This window comes from Amphibalanus amphitrite, unplaced genomic scaffold (genome assembly GCF_019059575.1).
Source record: "Amphibalanus amphitrite isolate SeventyFive unplaced genomic scaffold, NRLGWU_Aamphi_draft 001792F_arrow, whole genome shotgun sequence".
Classification (NCBI taxonomy): Eukaryota; Metazoa; Arthropoda; class Thecostraca; order Balanomorpha; family Balanidae; genus Amphibalanus; species Amphibalanus amphitrite.
Genome location: NW_024883285.1, coordinates 22350 through 44162, shown reverse-complemented (window position 1 = coordinate 44162; position 21813 = coordinate 22350). Strand labels below are relative to the sequence as shown.

Below are 21813 nucleotides of genomic sequence, written 5' to 3'. Positions count from 1 at the left end.
CGGCCCTGCACTCGCTCCAAGTACTCACGACCAGCACTATCTCATAATGAAATAGTGACGCGTCGCCGGCCGGCTTTAGTCTCACTCTCGGTCTCTCTCTCTCTCTCTCTCTCTCTCTCTCTCTCTCTCTCTCTCTCTCTCTCTCTCTCTCTCCCATCCTCTTGCCGAGCCTCGAAACATTGCAGCTCGGATAGATATGTGCTCGACATCAGTCGACCTCTGCAATAGTCCGCGGGGCGCCAGGACACCAAGCCGGCCGGCGGCCACCCCGAAGCTGGCACACGGTGTCACTGCAGCCTGCAGTGAGTCTGCAGCGACAGAAAGAATCGCAGTCATTTGCTGGAAGCATCGGCTCTGTTTCAGAGAGCTGACGCTCGTCATTACGGCAAAGTGGGAAGCGATGCCACGGCTGTTGCAGAGGGATAGCCCCTCCTATCCTTTCGGTGGTCTCGGAAGGAAGGTACCTCGAGTTTGCTGATGTCAAGCTCCTCTCCCGCCTTCCTCATTCCCTGTCAGTGTTTAAAGCTGTTAGCAATGACGTCCGTGAGTAGGCGTGACACGCCCTGGCAGAGCTGACGTGAATCTCTGTCTTGCTGAGAGTTGGATGACAACGTGTTGTGAGTGCCGAGGAATGAGTGAGGGCTGTTCATGTTCAGTTTTGTAAACAAGAGACACATTATAAAACGGTTTGTACCTGCATTCCCTGTAAGATTCCTTTGATACAGATGTTTCTCCGATATCATTATTCGGTTCGAGAGTAGGCTGACTACCGGCACTGAGCTTATCCCACCAAAGCATGTTTGATGGCGCCGCGAGTAATGACTTTATCCCACCCATCACCTACCGCAGCGAGGTCGTCGTGGCTGACAGATAACCGACCGCCTTTCTGACACAAGCCCGGAACCACTGCGCCCTTAACTCCGCCAGCACGGGTAGACGGGGGCCAGAGAAGAGGGCGCACTAAATTACGGAGGTTATTTCGTTCATGAGCTCATATGAAAGTTATTTCGAGAATAGCATTTACATTTCAATGTTCAAACAAAATGGGGCATTTACGCTGAAAATAAACAACAAATGTAGTGTTTGTTTTGCCCTCCAAAGAGAACAAACAACCTCTCCGCTGATATTTATCACTTCTTTAGATAAGCCATTAGTGTTCCACCGACTCCGTATCTGGAGAGCGGATAAATACCATCGTCTTCGCTGACAAACGATGATGGAAAGCATTAGCATATCGTCGGACGAAGAATCGTGAGATTATGGTATAATTAGGCACTTCTGGAGCTTCTATCCTAGGTGAAAAATGTTTAGGGACATCTTATCTTCAATTCCATTGTCCTATTTCTCTCTCTCTCTCCCTCCCTCCCTCTCTCTCTCTCTCTCTCTCTCTCTTCCTCTCTCTCTCTCTCTCTCTCTCTCTCTCTCTCTCTCTCTCTCTCTTTTTCCTCTCCGATTCCTGTCTCTCTCTCCTCTCTCGGCTCTGACCTCTGACAGCGGCGCGAGGTCGGGCCGCGTCGCGCCGATACCCCCTATCTGCCGACGTCGGCCCGGCTGGCGGCGCATCGCTGGCGCTGCTGTGCGCGGGGGCGGTCGGAGCCGATTGTTTGCGCCGTGGCGATTGACGAGGCTCAGAGGCGGCGTTCTGAAAGCCCGCGCCTCCCCCACGGCCAGCCAGTCACACGTCTGTCAGCTCACACTGAGAAACACATTTTAGAACTTATACTGATAGTACTCACCTGAGCACCTTCGATGGTTTCCATTTTGCCGCTTTGAGGAATTGGTCTTTCCCGAGAACTGTGCATGGTCTCCACTTCGGTTTCAGGAGTGGATTTGGTCTTGACCGAGATAGTTTAGTACTGGAAGTTGTCTAGCTACCCGTGTAACGCAAACAGTCGGTCTGCGGTGAGATTCGAACCAGGAGTCATTCGGTCAGAAAGGATGGTAAACTTCTCACTTTTTTCCTTATAGTTCTCGCAGCTGACGTGTTTTGACGACAGATGTCAGCACAGAAGGAAACTAAAGGCGTAGGTGGCGCTGTGTTAAGAGTAGAGCAGTTTGAAGTGCTGCGATTCCATTTTCGCTTAGGAAAATAGCAATTATTGATAAAAATAAAACATGTATTTTTCAGTAGAAGAAATAATTTTTAATGAAAAAGAGCCTTACTATATGACACGATGTTTATCGATTTTAACAGTTCAAACCACTTTAAATAGATATCCCTAAGGAACATCTCTATAATGCCTCAGTGCTTCCGGTCCTTCCTTTCTCGAAAGCACTGCGAAGGCTGCCGGCAGCGTGGTTGTTCCTTTCGCGAGTTGGTGTCTGGCGCACAGCGCGAACGTCTCATGGTGAGTTTGTTTTCTGTATGTTTTTGTGTGCACTTAACAGCTTGAAAGTAACCACAGCAAAGGTAATTACCTACTCTGGGAGGTGGCAAAATCTGTGTGCCATTGCCCATTTTTGGGATATAGGTTGCGATTGCCATCTGTTTGCCAGTGTTAGCAAAATCTGCTTAAATACCAATCCGTGTGCTTTGAGGATATGGCTCAGAAATTAAGCGTTTCTGCCGTTTCTCTAATATTTGTCTTACTCTCCCTTTCAGAGCAAGAAGCCGTAGAGACGATGCTCTCAATGTTGGACACCGAATTGAGGCAACTCATCGGGCACAACGCCAAAATGTCCCTGTTGTGTCCTGGCCTGGGTCACGCGTGTCGCGCCTTGACAGCCGTGGCCCGTGACCTTGAACGACCTTGACCGGCCGGGCCGGGCCGAGCGGCCGAGGGTCAGTATCGTCCGAGCGGCGCTGGTGTCAACACAGATGAGTGCCGCGAGGTGAGGTGAGGCGTGTTCGCCGAGACGGTCCGGCCACAGTGAAATAGTGAAATAGTGGTGTAATCGATAATATGCGTGGCCAGTACGCGAGTGAGATTGACCCTGTGCGCGACACCGATTCAGAGACGCACATAAGTTAACACCGTCGTGTCGGATCGCTCGTACCGGTGATGGGAGACAACGAGCAGCTGGAGCGTCTGATGGCGCTCATGGTTCAGCAGTCAGCAGGCTGCCATGCTGGAGTAGCTCCTCCCCAGCCAGATGTACCAGCTGCGCAAACTGTCTAGAGCGGCCAACCGGCTGTCGTCGCCTCCGCCGCTCCTATGGCTAGACTTCGGTCTCGCATGGACTCCCGTCGGTAGTGTTCACATGCCAGCCCATACATTTTACCTGTATTAACTTTTTAATGTCTGTGTCTGTGTAACTATTTTACGTGCCTGTACTTAACAGTGTTTGAATTGTACATCGTTCGCACAGTCTGTGGACCATGGGGAGCGCCGCTTGACATGCATTTTTGCACTTACCTGCATTCCGTGTTAAAAGTAAAGTAAAGGGACTGAGCTGTCGTGCACCGGGAGATATTATGGTCTCTTGCTAAACGACTCAGTTGAAACTCAGCACGCCGGTCGGTACTGACTGGGGCGGCACGCGAAAGGGTTTGGGCAGCTTTTGAAACAAAATGTTCGCATCGAATGACTGCATCGCATGTTCTGTTCCAGAGTGAGTTTTTTGACATCTGACATAATAAATATACATGCCTGTTCTTTACCTTGTTTGTGCATGGAGGGAATGGGAAGGATCGAGAACGCGGATGCTGTGCCATGAAAAGCTGGCGCTCTACAGGGAGGGGAGGGGGGGGGGGAATGGGTCGTGAGCGCGAATGCCGTGCCAGGAAAGCCGGCGCTCTTAAGTTGTAAAGTTCTCGGAGACCATACAGGATCATATTATGAGCGGGAATTGTGTTCGTTTATGATCTCATGACCTGGTAAAGGTTCTCATGGGAGATCATCCCGCAGTATAAGAGTACCTTATCCGGGCAAAGTTCTCGTTCAAGATAGCACACCATTCTCACTCGAGAACGTTACGGGAAAAACCTGAGAACTTTACCAAACTGGAGACCAACAACTGTAAACAAAGTTCTCCCCAATTGAGGCTCTCATACAAGACCAGAACGACCCCTGCATGGTCTCCGAGAACCATGGATAGGCTTGAGTGTTTCTCAGTGCACGGCTGCGGCAGAGTGCCGGGGGCGGCCGTGGGTGCTCGCTCGTCCTCTCGCACCCCGTTCGCTCACATCTCACCTCCACGCCTCCCACCGCCCACAGACCGACCAGAGTCGAACTACGTCGGTGAGAGGACCAGTCGAACCCAACGCTCTGTTAATGGAACAGTGACAAGGTGAAGATGATCACAATCCAAACACATTCACACCGCGCCAAATGGCAGAGCTCAGCAGCTAAAAAGTTGGCTGGACTTCTTCTGGGCGGTCTTTCACTGGAATGTGACTCATATCAGCCGTTAAAAGTCCATCAGCGGCTGGGAACATTCTGAGAAGCGTGCGGCGGACGGTGATGACGTCTCTCTCTCTCTCTCTCTCTCTCTCTCTCTCTCTCTCTCTCTCTCTCTCTCTCTCTCTCTCTCTCTCTACCTTCCTCCCTCCCTCCCTCTCTCTCCCCCCCTCTCTCTCTCTCTCTCTCTCTCTCTCTCTCTCTCTCTCCCTATCTTCTTCTGTTTGCGGTCGAGCTGGCCTCTCACGCACGCGTAGCTCGCTAAGAGGCTTCCCTCGAAGGCCATTACCGAGTGTTACTGTCCCGGAGAAGTGAGCAATTAGCGTGTCTGCCTCGGCGGAAACACGCAAGAATTTGCCTTATCTTAGTGTCTCCCCCCCCCCCCCCACACACGCACACACAAATATTCGAAGTTCTGACCCCTGTATTAAATGGTCCTCGAGGTAATCTCCAAATTTCGGACTCGAGTCTGTCCGTGATTGAGCCTATGCAGACCTAGGGAAGAATAAGGCTATCCATTTCCGGTGCAAACGTCTTCTTCCTCAACACAACAGTCCAAAGGCCAATAGCACACTTAAGGAAGCCACAACCAGATGCTTTCGCTACACCGGCGGCGATTACACCGGCGAAAACTGGCGATTGAACACACCCCACCATTGATCTTCTGTTCACGGACAGACCTGAGTACGACTGTCGCGCGCTAGTGCCCCGGGCAGCGAAAACGGTCACTGACCGACCGACCACGGAGGCAGTCGGACCGACCTGTCACCGCCAGCAATGGACGACAAGGACCCCGCGGCCGGTTGGGGCAGGGGTGGGGCGAACGACCCCAGCCTGGGCAGGTCGGCGGATGGAGAGGCTGGCGGACCGAGAAACACCGACCCATGGGACGGGAGCTGTCGACGAGATCATGACACACAGGGGCTACCGATGTGATTACATATAGGCACAAAAGGGAAGACGGAAAGACGGTGGGATCATGGGACATCGAAAGAGGCAATGAGGCCGTAAGACACAACTTCGGTACAAGATTCAGAGCCACATCTGGCAATATTCAGCAGATCTGATTTCGCTGCCAATTCACCGGATGATCGTGCAACGGCGATTGATGGCGGATGAGACGTTTTTTGGCGTGTGCTTTCGCTCTTGGGAGCGACCCATAAATGTTGACCGTACCGGTCAAATATTTGCGAATCGGTAATAATCTAACGATGATTTCTAACGATGATGATAAATAGCCTGGTCTCCCGGGTTATATCACGAGAGGAGGAATTGAATGTCGGACGGGTTTCAGCTGCTGTTATATCAGACATGCCAGACTGCGCTGTCAGCAAGCCAGTAGGGTCCGTCATCCTGGCAATCTTCACATGCCCCGACTTGGTTTACGATGGCAGGCTTCCAGAAACAGATAACAAATGTTGTGTTCCTTGATTATGTAGTGTGTTTAATCGTCATAAACTCGGACCTCAGCGTCTCAGCACAAAACATTGTCACGACTTTTCTGGTTTTCATATCATACATGTGTGTGTTGATGTAACGCTGGATGACGCAACTGCCAGACTGCTAAATATTCCGCACTTAAAGCACTTTATCAAGAAGCGAAACAATTTTGGACATTTAACAAAACATTTTTCATATGTTTGCTCTACATACACCAACTCCGATATCTGCGCTATGAGAGAACGGCTGTTGACTGTTCGTCTGCCGCCCATCGCTATAAATACCCCGGGAATGGATTAGCCGCCTGTCAGCCGACGATCATATTCGACACCTGGCCGAATGTTTCACTCATTAATCCCTGTAAACAGGGGCGCGGGAACTACTTTCCGACTGGGGGGCACACCATAATAGAGATCAACCTAGGGTACCCCCAAATCTAGTTTTCTCACCGGTTTTAGGCCACTTATTTTTCACCCCTCGGCTTTTTCAACAAAAAAAGAAAACATTTGCAAAAAAAGTGTGGTATTCCGTCTCAAAGCTGTGGGGGCACCGCCCCCACGGCTCCAGAGTTGGGGGGGCAAGCTGCCCCCACTGCCCCCCCGGCTCCCGCGCCTATGCCTGTAAATATTGGCAAAAGGTGCCAAAACGCCGCACGCAAATAGGTCCGCGTATTTGTTTTCAATTAACTCGATGTAGGACCCGACAGCCGCGGCGGATCGGTTTAATTGGCTGGCTGGTTTTATCTAACGCACCTGCCACAAGGCTCTCCGTCTTCCAAATTCCAGCCACAGCCATCGTCGCGGCTAGCTCAGCTCGGCGTTGGCTCAGCTCAGCGGCGGCTCAGTTTTGGTCAGCCACACTCTCGAGCTCAGCTCAGCCCAGCAGCTGATCCCCAATCCCTGACCGAAGGTGTTTACGGAGCGGTCACATGCCACCGCGGCGGTGCCGGTGGTCTGTCCGGCACGTCCGCTTACCTGAGGCATGCCTGAGGTCGTTGACTCACGACATGTTCCGGCTATCGGTAGTCCGGGACCGGCACGGCGCACGTTCACGCGTGTGCGTACCTGGGCCGGAGGCACGTGCCATCGGCTGCATCCAAACACGGCTGGGAGGTAGGCGGCACAACACAAACATGACCTACCTTCTCGTGAAGCACTGCTCGCAGACCCCTACAACAACTCATGCATATTCCTGCCGGTAGGGCGCTCGGCACATTCCCTCATTTAGTATATCGTGAACACGGCCGTGGCACGGCGTGAGCTTGTCATAATTCAATTCGACGGCGGCGTCTTCAGAAAAAGCAGCATTTCCAGTCGGTTTTGAGGCTCGATTCATCTTATGCCACCGCTCATATGCAGACACACAGAATAATTGAATCGTGATTTAGCCGGGGAGCGGCTCGGCGCTTGTAGTCACCGCTTGCCCATCCACAGCGGCCGACTCGATGGACGTGCAGCCTTGACATCGCCCGGGGCTGGGAGAAGGGAGGTCAGGGGAGGGGGAGGAGGGAGAGAGTGAGGGTCACGACAGGTCGAGATAACGTGTGGCCGCGGCGGCCCTTTGACGCCATGGTTAATGTGTCTCGTGACCCGGTCCGACTGGTGTCATTATGACACACGAATGACACACGGTCAGCCGGTTCAGGCGATAGCCGGTTGTGGTTACACGCACAGGAAACTGAATTTCATTGGCCTTGCATAATGCATTGGAGGCCTGAGCAGCTGAGCTGGTCTGTCTAAATTAAATCGAAAATCTTCCTGTTCATGTGAATATCTTATAAGAAATTTGTACAGTAATTATGGACCGAATCGGACTGCTATACTCTCAAGGTTCCTGAGTTAAGCATAGCTGCTCAGTATTTACATTGGTAAAAATAGCAAAACACATGGAGTCAGTGCCTCAGACCCCGCAACCCCACGGTCTCATGCCCGGTGGGTGGGCTCAGGGCAGGGAGTGGTGTTTGGCAGCGTCCGTCTCCCTCCGCGCGGTCCGGCGGCCCATTTGGGTGGCCCGGCCCGGCCTGGACCCTCCCCCCCCCCCCCGCGAGCACGCTCCATCACCGGCCGACGAGTCGTGGTGACGGGCGGGGCCGTCGGTCACCGTGCATCAGACCTGCTCCCACCTCAGAACCGTCCGACCTGGCAGGGAGGCCGGCGCAGCCACAGCCGCCCACGCAGACATTGGAACAGAGACGGTCTGTTTTGAGCGCTGCTCGTCGTCAAAATACGATGAAAGTGATTCATATTTTCCTTGACATGTATGAGTTAATGGGAGGGACGCAGATCATAATCCGTCAGAAACAGCGTCCGGATAAGCTTTTATGAGTTTTACACCTTTTGATGCTTGACTTTCCACTTTTAAATATAATTCTACACGCTACTGCATTTCCATTGATCCGGAAGATTTCGCAATTCACTTTCTTATATTCCTTGCCGTCTTTTATCATCATGATGTGACCCTACGATAACAATGCTCTTCCTTTCGGGGAATTCTGCGCACGTGCCACTGTGACGAGTCAAATGGCGAAGCGTCCCTCTGTGCCTATGCCGGTGTCAGATTCTCCATCGAGTCAGCAGCGGCAGCCGACACAAGGAAGCCAGGACCTCAGTAGCCACATAGCAGTGTCACGTAGCACGGCATCAAAAGGTCGTAAATTCATTCGATCCAATTTCGCACGGTGGCTATTCAGTGCACCCGTGCGGGGTGCTTAGGCTGTCTGAGCTCTCCTATCGACACCTCCTCACGTTACAAAGCGTCGGCCGCGACCCTCCCCTTCCCTGCAGGAGGGAGGGCAGGGCCGCAGCAGGAGCTGAATGCTTCCAGCGGTCCTCTGCAGTTAGTTGATGACCTGACCAGTGACATCCGACGCCCAGCGCCCGGACTTTGGCCGAGTTCGTGCGTTTCACCTTCGCCCGAATTGGGCGAGCGTGCCGAAGTGCACGCGCAGGTGCGATATCATTCACAGAGAACGACACTCGGAAGTGTATACCGGCAGCATCAAACGGTTCGGGGCTATATGCAGTATGCAGTATCAAACGGCTCCCCGCACGAAATGCCATGGCTCGCGTTCTTTTAGGACGCCATGGAGCATGCATATCCTCTTTGAGACTAGAGAGCACGATTTATCTGCTCCATCGGAGGGCACAGTTTTTGATATACCTTCTTCCTCTTCTTCCGAAGGCCAACAGAAGGACAGTCAATACATGCCTTCAGTCCTTTTCCCGCTTGAGTATCTGTAAGGCACATGCACCGGCTAGTTCTCGAACGTAATATTTTTTTAAGCAAATAATTGACAAGATACCTGAGTAGCCATACACCAACTAAACTATTGTGAATGTGGGTTGTCGTCATCCATAGTGAACTGCGGCCTGTTGTGCAATATTGCAGCCCATACTTACAACAGCGTGCTGCAACGTTGCGGCTTATTTCGTATCGTTGCGCCAATAAGACCACCCAAAACAAGGAAACATTATATCCGCTTAGTGCTCGAGGTGCTAAGTGGGGCAGTTAAATAGCACCTCGGATCAGCCGATGACGCTATCAAATAACGTGCTAATTCTGCTCTGGTGCACGAAACGTGCGTCACGTCAGCTGATAGCTGAGCCGCGTGTCACGAAGGTGACCGCACCAGGCGTCAGGTGGAGTTAAATATTCATTCGTGTTCCGTTTTTAACAGGTAACCGATGAATATACGGAGCGACTGATATTGACATGCATGCCTAGCAGGAATACGATGTAGCATATCCTCTGTGAAAAGCTTGACCTCAGGAAGCGGATAGGTAACGTTTCATGTATGGGTTGTTTTTGCAAGCGCTTCGGATACAAATAAGTTTTTACTCAACTATAGTCCAAAATCGGCATACAACGTAACCTACATATAATCGATATGTTACCAGCGTGGACGAGTCAGTCCTGGACTTACCATCGGATGTCTTTGGTAGAGTAAATCCATTTACGTAACTCCTGGTACGCTAATTTTGCATCAAACCTAATTAGCCGCACCTGGTCAGGTAGTAAATTATTGGATCGGACGATGCCATGTCTCATTACACAGTCAACTAACATCAAGGCGGATGAATGCTCTTAATCAGCCTTCGACCGCCTGAAATGCTCATCTTTGCCAAGGTTCGAAACCAGAAGACTGATTTCATCCACAAGCTGGCCAAATACGTACTATATAGCACTGAGATGGGCAGTTGGGCAGACTGTCTACCACCCCTGCAACTGGCGACCCTCCCTCGTTTAGCCCCGCGCCGGCCTGTAATGAGACGCGCATGACCGCGTCTAAAACCCCCAGCTGTGGCAGCGCTTCATTAGTCTGCTATCCCCACTCCAGCAGGGTGTTGATTTAGCTCTTGGAGCCGGAGTTTTACAGCGGATCTGACCGTCGTCGACTCAACCAGCAGTCTCTGTAACGAGGCCACAATATGGCAGGTAACCGGAACGCTGGCGGCGTGGCGGCCCGCTGACATGGTTAGTCCCTGCCGCCCGTGGCTAGCCGACTGCTCCTGGCAGGCAGCGACGCGGCCTGTCCGAGAGAACGCTGACCAGACAACCCCAGCGAGCCGCTGTGGAGAGGGCTACGAGACGAAGAAATGTGACGACACATGCTGTGAATATTTCAGGCCAGAAGTAGGTAGTTTTCCGGCATCATAAGGCCAAAAGAAACAAAACGTGTTATCTTAGTGTTATTAGCTCATAAAATATGTTAAAGTAATGGTCCAATTTAGACTACCGTTTGAACACAGCAGTCCGTGTTTCATGTGTGTATTACTAATAATCAAGAGCTCCGACCTGCAGGACAGCCCGCTGTGTGCAACAAGCCTTTCTGACGTCAGACTTCTAAATCTTGTTAGTGTGTTTCGCTTCATTGGTCCATAATTTTTCGTCTGCTGCTGTTACTTGTGCAGTTTGTCCGGCTAGATTCAAACGATTGCAGTCATTGTAGGCCAGCAGCTCCTGCCGTACGGGCGATGCGATGGTGGCCGCTGCGCCGTGGTGGCCGCTGTAATATTCACTCCCACCGGCGCGGCGGTGTGGTCGTGTCGCGCTGTCCGCTCCCATCACCGCGACCGCCGCGGTGAGCCGCTCCAATTTCCCCCGGCGCAAAACCTGTCGAGCCGGGCCCGGGTGCGACCGCCGTGAGATCGCGATGGGCGCCGCGTCCGACCTTCCTGCGGCCGGGGAGGCCGTCACTGTCTCGTCCATCAGCCCAACAACACCGCAGACGTCGGCGACGCGCCGAGCTGGCCGCAGCAATTGCCACTGATCGGCGGCAATGGAGACGGGTGAGCCGGGGATGCGCCTTGGCACCGGTTCGGAGGCGCGGCTGCACGGTGGGCCGACGGCGCCCGGGAGTCTGCCACCCATGGTTGGTCCGACACTGCGACCTCGCTCTATACTCAGCAGCCGTCAGAGGCGATAACCCGATCAGATCAGTCGGCCTGATCATCGGTCTGTCTCGGCTGACGGGCCAGACTTTAGAGACGATGGTATCCAGACCGACGGAACTGCAGATTTTAGCTATACAACGGCACGGCTTAGTCTGCAGTTTGGGAGCCTGTTGTGCACAGCGTCAGGCTCCGCACCGGGATGAGGAAGTCAATCGTTTTGAATGGGTGTCACGAATGCTGTAAATCGCTGAAATCCGTGGTTGCAAAAAGACAATCAGTGATTCGACGCTTGTATCAAACGACACAAACAGGAATTCGTCGTTTGTCCTAGGCATAGAATAGAGAATAGGCCCGGCTGAATGCGCGTGCTCGTCCACCTCTTTGATTCAGCCACTCCGCAATGCGAGGCGCCGCGCCAGCAGAACTCGAGTGGGCCGGGGAGTCGGCTCAAGAGGTGCTCTCAGCCCCTCCGTCGTCCGCTCGGCCAGGTCTAGTCGATTGCGACGACCACGTAATGAAACAAAAAAGTCCAAATCGACAGTTCCTCCACTGAGGCGAAAAATCGCGTCGAACAAAGGCTCTGGCGCCTCTGGACCGGCGTGATCGTGTGGTGCCAGCCGTCCGGCCCGCGAGCCGAGTCCGCTGTGATGACGAGCGCGACAGACGACATCCGCAGCCAGATGACGGCCGGGCGAGCCGCCAACGAACCTGGCGGCGGCACTCAACTCGCAGCTGACTGAGCTGTCGGCAGGCCGCGCTCAGATCTCAGTTAACTAGCTACCGTCCGGGAGGCGACTGCGCGCAAACCCAACAAGCAGCTCAAGCACCTACCAATCATGCTAGAACCGCATATCCGTTCGCCTCAGTTCGATCGGCGTTCGTATAACGAGCGACGGAATCTGAACATCGGGCTTTGCATCGCAGCAAATAAAGCCGGGCGACGGAGCGGCGGTGGCACGGACGGTAGCTGATGCAGGGAGGTCTGATGTCAGAGATGTGAAGGGCGATGAGAGAGGAGCGCTGCCCTGACATCCTCGTTAGCCGGCCGTTGACGGACGGAGAGGCAGCCTGGCGGCGGGCTGCGTGCCGGCAATCCGAGGCACTGCAGAGTACACGCTGTCTTTGAGGTGAGATGGCCACACCGAGTGTGTAGGTATTATGTATTTAGGCTGTGACGGGAATATTCGGATGTGACGCGAATCTTATGCCCTCACGACCTAGGAACTCTGTAACGTGGTTGCTCATTATCAAGGGAAGTGGAAGATTTAGATAGATCAAGTAAAAAAAAAAAACTGCGGGAATTGCGCACTGAAAAGGACAATAAAGTTCACCTCAAACGTTCTTCGAGGAAACTGTAAATCAGATCAGTAAGCAATGAATGCCTATGCGGCTCATCAAAGGGAGTATTAGCCTAAAGAGGTATTAGTTGCCATAATCTTTCCCCTTCAAACAGGAAACTATGTGACATAAAGCATTCGCTTTCAGCTCACTTCCTTCAGGTCCATCTGATTTGATCGTCAGATAAGCTCGCTATTTGTTGGCTCAGACGAGGACTTAACAGTCTTCTGTAGAGATGATGCGGTGTTAACCCTATTAGTGGCAGGCTCCTGGCTACCCCCTATTAGTGGCAGGGGGGGGGGCTGTTTACGACCCCCCCCCTTGATATCTCGAGATCTAACGGGCCGATTTTCAAAATTCAAACGGCATTCGATTTCGCTCAACGTGATCTACATTTCTAAAAAATAAAAATTAAAAAATGTCAATAGGGGGGGTAGAGGGGGGCAAAAACGGGCAAATTGCAGATACATTTTAGACTGTTTATCACGGCCAGGTTTCTGAACCAATCTTAACGCAACTTTTGCCGATCGATAGAGAATGAACCAGGAATTCACATGGATCCTAAAAATATGCATTTTCAAAAATCATAGGCGGATACAGATCATTGAGATTGGGGGTACACAAAAAGTATAGTAAATAAGGTTTTTGTTGGTACTGTTTCTAAAAAGGGTGGTAATGGTCTTGTTATGTTATAATTTTCTTATGAGAGAACGACTAAAATTGTATTGGTAATGCATAGGCGGTGTCAGGGCACCTATGTTGGGAGGTAAAACATAACCCCCCTTTTTGGACGCCTGGATCCGCCTATTATAGCAAAAACGTGTCAAAAGAGGATGCACAATAACTGTATATGTTATCACATGATACCTTTCATTCACTGTTCGTAAAACTGGTGCAGCATCGTGATCTTCGCCCAAATGACTCGCTTCACGAATAGGACCCCCCAATTCCCAGTGCTCTGGAGCCGCCCCTGGTAAAGTTATGAACTTGAAATTTTCAGGGAATGTGCCCAATTTAGTTTTAGGAAAAGTCAGAAAATTTCAGCATCGTAGCTTCAGCGGTTTCGGAGATATTCCCGAAAAACCTGAGGGGTGGATAAAAACAACCCCCCCCCCCCTGCCACTAATAGGGTTAATTCAGCATTTAATGGCTGACACGCCCTCTTCACGTGCGCTTGACGAGGTTTCAATCAAGGTCACTTGGTACGGCGTCCTTCAACCGAGGGAGGTCCATCAGATGACCCACTGAGAACCGCCCTGGCCGAGCTCTACTTATGGAGAAGTAGACTGGGCACGTAACACTACAGCTGGAGGCGGGTCACGTCCGCCATTCACCGGCCAACCGCTCCTGAGATTATCGGCGTTGGTATGCGCTATCCACAGCATACATCGGCTTCCAGCTGATCGTACCTTGCAGCAGCCGCGCTGAGCTTCAAAGCACCACGACAGCCACTCCTTTTCCAATCAGGTCTTCACTGACCTACCTGCTGCGCCACCGCTAGGTGGCAAATACCACAACGAGGCTTCCTTTTGCGTGCGTGCGTCACCCACTGCGATCAGCTATATCACAACATTGACCATCGTGTCGGTCGAGACGCCTCGGACGAGGCTGACCAGTGTCGCTGGCCGGGAAGGTGCACCAACCGGTCCTACGGCCGCTGCCGTGACCACCAAGGACGCTGTGTTTATTGTCGCGGGGCAATCTGCCAGGAGGGGCAGCACTGGCACAGCAGCGCGCGCGACGGCTCCCGGTCTAACGACTACGGTGACCGCCGGCTTCTGTTCCGCCCGCCTGACATCCACGGAACAGCAACTCACTTATATGCCTTTGTGAGCCAGCGCAATGCAATTCATGCCGGTGATTGTTTGGGGTTTTTAGTCAGCAGACGCTATTGTGACGTCCGGGATGGACACCGTGGGAATCTACTTAGAGTGGACGACTAATGAATATCTCTGTGGTGGGCATAGGCACCCTGTTAATACGACTCGCGTCTCGCGAGTTTCTGCAATGAAAATATTTAATTTAAGAAATTCATAGAAATACAGCGTAAGTGGACGGGTCATAATGCACCGTTAGATTGTCATACAAGTACACCGCAAATATTTCAGTTATTCATCGAATGTTATCGTGCCTCAGTTATCTGAAATCTAGCGTTCGACATTCGTGCTGGATTGCCTGAGTGCTGTTTTGTTTGAAATGCCACTTTCATGCCACAAAGTGACAGGGAATCCTCCAAATTAGCAGCGCTGAGGCGTTATCAATTCAACTTCCACCGCAGACAGTGGGACCTATCCACCACCCACACGCACCTGTCTTCTGCATTGGAAACAAACAGAACTCACAGTGGCCTGACCTCGCAACGGCGGTAGGGAGGCGGCCGATAATAAATGAGCCGACTGACGGCCGCTGAGCCGCTGAGCCGAGCTTGACAGCGGAGGTCATCGCGGTGCCCATCCTCCGCGAACGGTACCCCTCGACAGTAAAGAGACGGTGGAGCGGTAAACGGTACAACTTATTAAAAACAACCTTTTTGTTCGCATCCCAGAGACTTGCAACGCATTCATCGATGCTCACCGCGATGCCGACATATGGCACCAGAGCTCTTATCAGTGGAGGTCAAGCGTGCTGAGTGCCACCTAGAGATGAGCACCGCTGCACCTGTCTTATGTTTTAAGGTGTTGGTGCTGTATGTATTTATTGTTTTATATTACGACTTCATCCGTCATTGGGTGTGTGCCTGTGGATGATTGATTGAATAAACTAAACTAAACTAAACTAAACTAAAAACAGGAGAACGCTTTTAGCGCGACTGCATTGTTATACGAGCCACTTCACTCGCTTGACTTTGAGACACATTTAATGTGTTCCAACGACATTTCCCTTCCTTTACCACACAGTTCATGTAAATTATACCACACTCCACCGCCACTCTAGGCTTGCTCAATCAACTCTCCCGTTACCTCACACCCGTTCAACTCTACCGTCAGCCTACACTCGCTCAACTCCAGCCCTCTGCCGGCTCGCCGCCATTACGGAATGACCGATACTAATGGGTGAGTGATGCACCGACATTCCTGTATATCATGTTTGACTAAATAGCGTTACGTCACTTGGCGGTGTCCGTTCCTGGGAGAGCTGGCCATCGGTTAGCGCTCGTCAGGACCCGATGGCGGAATCGCCTGACACCCAGCCTCGTGAAACTGGGATCGGCACCACTGGGGGTGTGCGAAGTACCACTCTCCGGCTGGGTGTGGACGAGGTGGCCACCGCTCGGCTGATCTGTTTGCAGGGCAGATCCAGGCCAAAGCTCGCCGCCGGCACAAGCTAGCGAGCTGGCAAGCTCCTCTGTGGCTGCGCAATCATGCCTGGGCGACTCATGGACAGGCCAATCGGCAATCCTAATTAGAAACTCACAATAACTATGTTACATAAATCATAAAATAAATACAATGTTAAGCAACCATATTTGTTTTGCATTTAATAACTGTAATCAACTTTCCAACCCTGCCCATGTCGATGCCAGATATCAAACAATCGGCAGTGCAGTGAACTTCACTCACTTCTTTGCTATACTCTCCTGCTAAGCTCCGTCCCATCTAACTTGTCCTGGCCCCGCTGCCGTCCAAAGACGCTCTGCGCTCAAAATCAGCCGGTCATCGTCCAGCCAGAGCAGAGCCGAAACGCCACCGCCGATCGAGCCCCGCGAGGGGAGCCCAATTGCAGCCGCTCTAATTGCAAAACCAGTTGCCGCCCGGCGTGGCAGCCAAGTGACCGCAGCAGGCGATAGGGACAGGTGACAAAGACTGATTATGGTAAAACAAATCACAGCTAGGGTTAAAACGACAGTGAAAACGGTACCAGAAAGACAGTCAGGGCTAAACTTAGGTGGCTGATGGCAGTAAACAAACTACAAAGGAAACAAGAATATAGGTCTCATGTTTGCTTCTTGTAATGCAACATGCAAAAAAAAAACACACTTTCAATTGTCAGGTCAGGAGCACAGGCGACAGGCATTGATTGTGTGATGGCAGCGCCCGTGACCATTACAGTCGTGCTGGGTAACTTGCAGGGGTGTCGATTTTTCAAAATGGTTGGGGGTGCTCAACCCCTGCACCGGGTGACAGATTGCAGCTTTGCCATGCGGCACAACCGTACAAAGCGGGGTTGGTTATCCCCATAAGGTACTGATAATGCCGGGATTTCTATATACTAACATTTCCCAAGGGCAGAACGTTCTTCTTGAAAATAATTCTGCTCGTCCTAGTACTTGGCTACCTGATTACATAAACATCTTTCCGAAAAAAATTGCCGGCAGCATGGCAGCAGCCCCGACACCTCTGTAATAAGGTGACAGAAACCAATGACGGTGATTAGCACCGGTGCAGCAGCCGCTGCGGTCCGCAGGGGCGGACATTGCGCGGAGGCAACGGTGGCTACGAGGCTCTGGCGGTAATTAGACGATCCCAATATCGATGAAAAATGACAGGTGATCGCATTTGGATATTTACGGGTTTACGATTTTCCCCAGTGGCGTAGCCAGGTGGGCCGTGAGGCACGTGCCCCCCCCCCCATTAGGTTCGGGCCTCAGGGTCTCCTCGGGTTATTCGGGCCTGAGGGGCCCTGAGGCGCCAATTGGCCGCTAAGGGTCAATGCTGGCCATATTTGGACATAGAAGGGATCCACGGGGCTCGTAAAAACCCCTCATGGGCCCACAAGTACCAACACTAAGATCTCCACAAGGGCCCCAAGCCAGTCTCTGAGGGCCACTTGGCGGCCTCTGAGGGCCCCTTACCGGCTTCGGAGGGCCACATGTCGGACTATGGGGGTCTTAACCGGCCTATTCTCAGCCAGCAAATTTAGTCCTGGCCGTAGCTGGTCTTACTCTGGCTAGCTCCGGCATTTGCTCCGGCTAAAGTACGGGCAAGGTCTGGGGCTCTACTGTAGCTGACACACGATACCGGAGCTCGCCCGCATCACAGCCGGACTTATGCCGCATCAGCCGTGCCGTACCTCCACCGTACTTCAGCCACAGTAAGCCAGAGCAGCTATGAGGTGCAGCCGGACCTGGTCGTAGGGAGCCGGACTTGAGCCATGGCAGGGAGTCTGACTTGAGCCAGACTTGGCGGTTCGGAACCATAACAACCCGGGAGCGCTACGGCATATACTGGCTAGCCGGAATAGAGCCGTATCGACCCAAACCCCGGATCTGACGGCGATACCCTCGTCAGTTACCAGCGACCCTGACGGTCCCACACAGGTGACTCGGAGGGTCACAGCGGCGTCTGAGAGCACCATGTCCGGTCTCTGAGAACCCCACAAGGCTCCTGAAGGTACCGGTGACCTCCTGATATCTTCTTGTCGGCCTATGAAGGGTCCGTTCCGTAACAGCAGTTCTGAGGGCCACACGCGCGCCTGTGATGGCCCTAAACCAGTGTCTCTGAGAGCCCCCACAACGGCGCCTGTGAGGGCCATCACCGGCAACTGTGGAGCACCTACAGCGGCGCCTCCGAGGGCCATACATTGCCATATCTGAGGGCCCCGCACTAGTGCCTCTTAAGGCCCTATATCGGCGGCTCTGAGGGCCCAACACCGTCGCTTCTGAAGGCCCCACAAGCAGGGATGCGGAGCCGGAGCCGGAGCCGGAGCTGGAGCCGGAGCCGCCGGAGCCGGTATATTTTGCCCGGAGCCGGAGCCGGAGCCGGAGCCGTGAAACAACACAGCCCGGAACCGGAGCCGGAGCCGTCAAAAAAGGGGCGTCTCCGGCTCCGAGGAAAAAAAAAATATTGACCTTACTCGGTTTGACAGTACAAAGCAGTAAAACATGTGGTATTCCAAATATCCTTGTTATGCAAATACAGAAACAACGTGTGCCAATCCAATCGCCTTTTTTCTTCCACCCGTATTTAATTAATCGCATAGGGAATGTACTGAGTAGGAGCCGGAGCCGGAGCCAGAGCCGCCGGAGCCGGACCATTTTACTCGGAGCCGGAGCCGCGGAGCCGGAGCCGTATTGACATTTCACCCGGAGCCGGAGCCGATTTTTTCTCCGGAGCCGGAGCCGGAGCCCTCTGAAATTTCCACGGCTCCGCATCCCTGCCCACAAGTGCACATATGACGGCCACCCACCGGTGACATTTGAAGGCCCCACACCGGCGACTCTGAGGGCCCTATCGGCGTCTGAGTCCGTGCCGGTCTCTAAAGACGACCCCACAGGGTTTCTGAAGGTACCACCGGCATCTGATGGCCCTTTGCCGGCCTCTGAGGGCCCGTCGCCGGTATTTGGAGCCCCCTGCCGGCTTGTAAAGGGTACGCGTTATCAGCTCTAAAGGTCAGACACTCGTGTACGACGGACCCACACCAGTGTCTCTGCAGTCTGCAACTTAACGTCTTTTTTCGCCCTTCTTCTTAAGACTAACTTTTCTTTTCTTTACATTTTTATTTCATGCATTGTAAATTGCGTAATTGTTTTATTTTTAGTAGTGAAAGACTGCGGAACCAATTATTTTCCTCAAGCAGAGTTAGTGGGAGTTATCGAGGGACAAAATAATTGGGGGTGCTGACTGGAACATTTGGGGGTGCCCGGAAAACCATTGGGGGTGCTCATTTGAGCATTGGGGGTGCTGCAGCACCCCCAAAAGTATACAAATCGACACCCATGGTAACTTGGAAGAGCCAGTGGCAACAGTCGACAATAAATCTGAAATAAAACTGACTGACAAACACTAGACTGGGAGCCCGAGCGTAAGACATTGTAGATCATGCAATATAACGGATATCATGCTTACGTGACACTTCATCAGACATTTTCAGGGCAGAAAATACTGAAAACAGCGGCAATGTAACAACAGGAAATAAGAGCCAGGAGCCATGAGTTTTACTATATTAATAGGACATAAAGGACTCGGGAATTAAATAGCAGCCTGGTATCAGATAATACAAACAAAAAACAAGACAATGTAGGTCTTTGCAATCTAGCCTAAGTAAACAAAGATGGGCTAAGTTATGGAGGTTCAAGCAACCCAGCATTCGATTAAACATTTCTCTAGTTTGACCTGATATGACCTAACTTTCACCCACTACACTGCCGGCGTTTATTACTAAATTGCCTCGATACTGCATTATATTAGTAAAGTGGGCCATAAACACGTGTTGGGCGTTGCCCATTCAACAATTTGCGATGACTTCCAGTAATCTGATCTGACATCTAACCCGACCTTAAAAATGACCCAATTGACCTCAATAGTAGCAGCAGTAGCAGTGCAGGGACGGTGGTGGCGATGGCGGCAGGAGCACCGATGTCGGTGACTGTGACAGCGAGGGCGGCAACTGCGGTAGCGATGGCGATGGCAAAGGCGATGGCGGGGCGGCACGGTGGAAGCTCTGGACTTTGAGCCGGTCTTCCAAGTGGCCTCGCTCCTCCGTGCCGCCGGCCACATCGCTCCGATCGGTATGCGCCGCACCAGTCCGGCCAGCGCGCGGCCATCAGTGAAATTAGCCGACGCACTGTGCCCTCAGACCAGGTGACTGGCCCGTGCCATGCAGGTGCCGCGGTTCCGCCTCCTTCAGTGGCGCAGCTGAATGGCCAGCCAGATCGGCAAAACGTTAAGCGTTTCTGATTTAGCATGGAAGGTTACAACTTCGGCAGAGTTGGGTTTTGTTTAATTTATGAGACTAAACGTCCTGCTTCTGCGCTTTAGCTGAACCTGAACCAGATGCCATTTATGCTGAGGCGGCGAATCGCTCATCTAATTGCAGCTGCTGTCAGGTTTGGGGCGGTCCCGACCTGGCTGAACGCAGACGTTGACAAACTGAGCCAGTTAGCCGCGTCATAACCATCTGCCGCTGGTAGATGGGAAAAGTTGCCCGCGGCGGCGGCCACCGCTCCGGAGCGCTGATCGCTCCTAATTTCCCTGCCGGTAATCAGCCAGCCGAACCCCACTCACGGCTCGCTGCAGCCGTCCCGTACGGTTAGCTTCAGCCCCGTGTCATCACACGGCTCGGGACGGCTCAGAGGGCCGAACCAACCGACCGCACGAGGGCCAGCCGGCGAGTCACCGGGTCGACACGGGATTTGCCGCGGACCCAGCCAGGGCAGCGGCCGGGCCAGTATGCTGGGACAACTATTGAGGACATAGACCGGCTCCAGAATCCGACAGAGAACGGGACTGGCGCAGTGCTCCGTGAGATACGGCGTGATACCCACTATCCCAGCCAGGTCCCCTCAGGACTCATGTAAGACTGGACCTTGTGAGAAAGGACGTTCTGACACGGGTCTTTAGTGGCAGAGAGCTGTGTCTCTGGCAACGGCGTAAGGCAGGGCATGGCAGGACGGCGTGAGGCAGGGCATGGCAGGGTCGGCTTGAACGGGGGCCTTGGTAGGGGGTGTAAGAACGTGACGCAAGGGCGCACCTTCAGCACGATTGGAGCGTCATCGCAAAATAGCTGCAACGGTTTGAGGATTGTAAACCACTCCACGACATCGGCTTGTCAGGAGCTATCGTTCGAAGATAAGCTTTGAAGTATAGTATTGTGAGGATTCAATATAATAACAATAATAAAACGCATTTGGCTCGCTGATCGTAGCAATGAAGCGATCCTAGCAGGCACATATCAAAAGAACGACTCGAGTTCTATAATCGGATTCATAGTTCATGTCAGCTCCTCAAGTGATGTCATTCGCGTCGATCCCTAATCTGATTTCGCTTGTAGCTAAGTTGGCATCAAGCCTAAAATCGATTACGATCTATTGAGAAGCGACTTCGTTCACAGACGGTTTAATGTACAGTACAACCTGACACTACATAGTGTCTGTGCCCGTTTGCGAATGCTCCACCTCCGTATCAAAGTTATGGTCACACCCAGATATGCGCCGTCAAGCCACGTCCTTAAATCCTTTACTTCCTTGCAGTACGTGTATCATTATGCACATCAGAGATGGCACGCCTGACAGCTGGCATTCGGCCTGCAGTGTGCACCTGAGTAGCAGCCTACACCAGGTTTTACACGGCACCAATCCGACGCGTGATTGAATCGGAGTCGATCTGACACTGGCCGTGCGGGACCGCTGTGCTGGACAATGACCAGAGTAGCAGCCAGACGCCTCTCTCAGCGGTAGGCAGAGTCCGTCAGCGGGAGATCCGCGGCTGGGTGAGGAGGGAGCGCCGGGCGTGGCCTCTAGCAATCGCAGAGACGCTGTATTGGTGAGACCTCAGTGTATAGGAGACCGACAGACAGCCAAGCACATCACTTATTGTACAGGGCTGGACCGACGGACAACCACAACAGACAGACAGACAGAGAAG

At 52.6% G+C, this 21813-nt stretch overlaps 1 protein-coding gene and 1 long non-coding RNA gene across 2 annotated transcripts in view; one reads left to right on the top strand and one right to left on the bottom strand.

Annotated features, from left to right (window-relative positions):
- LOC122375188 (protein Wnt-16-like) overlaps window positions 1–21813 on the bottom strand; it is an 82804-nt gene that overhangs the window by 48806 nt on the left and 12185 nt on the right. The window lies entirely within an intron of this gene.
- LOC122375190 lies at window positions 2224–3598 on the top strand. Its single transcript, XR_006255358.1, has 2 exons — window positions 2224–2348; window positions 2603–3598. It is a non-coding gene; the product is annotated as an uncharacterized LOC122375190 (long non-coding RNA).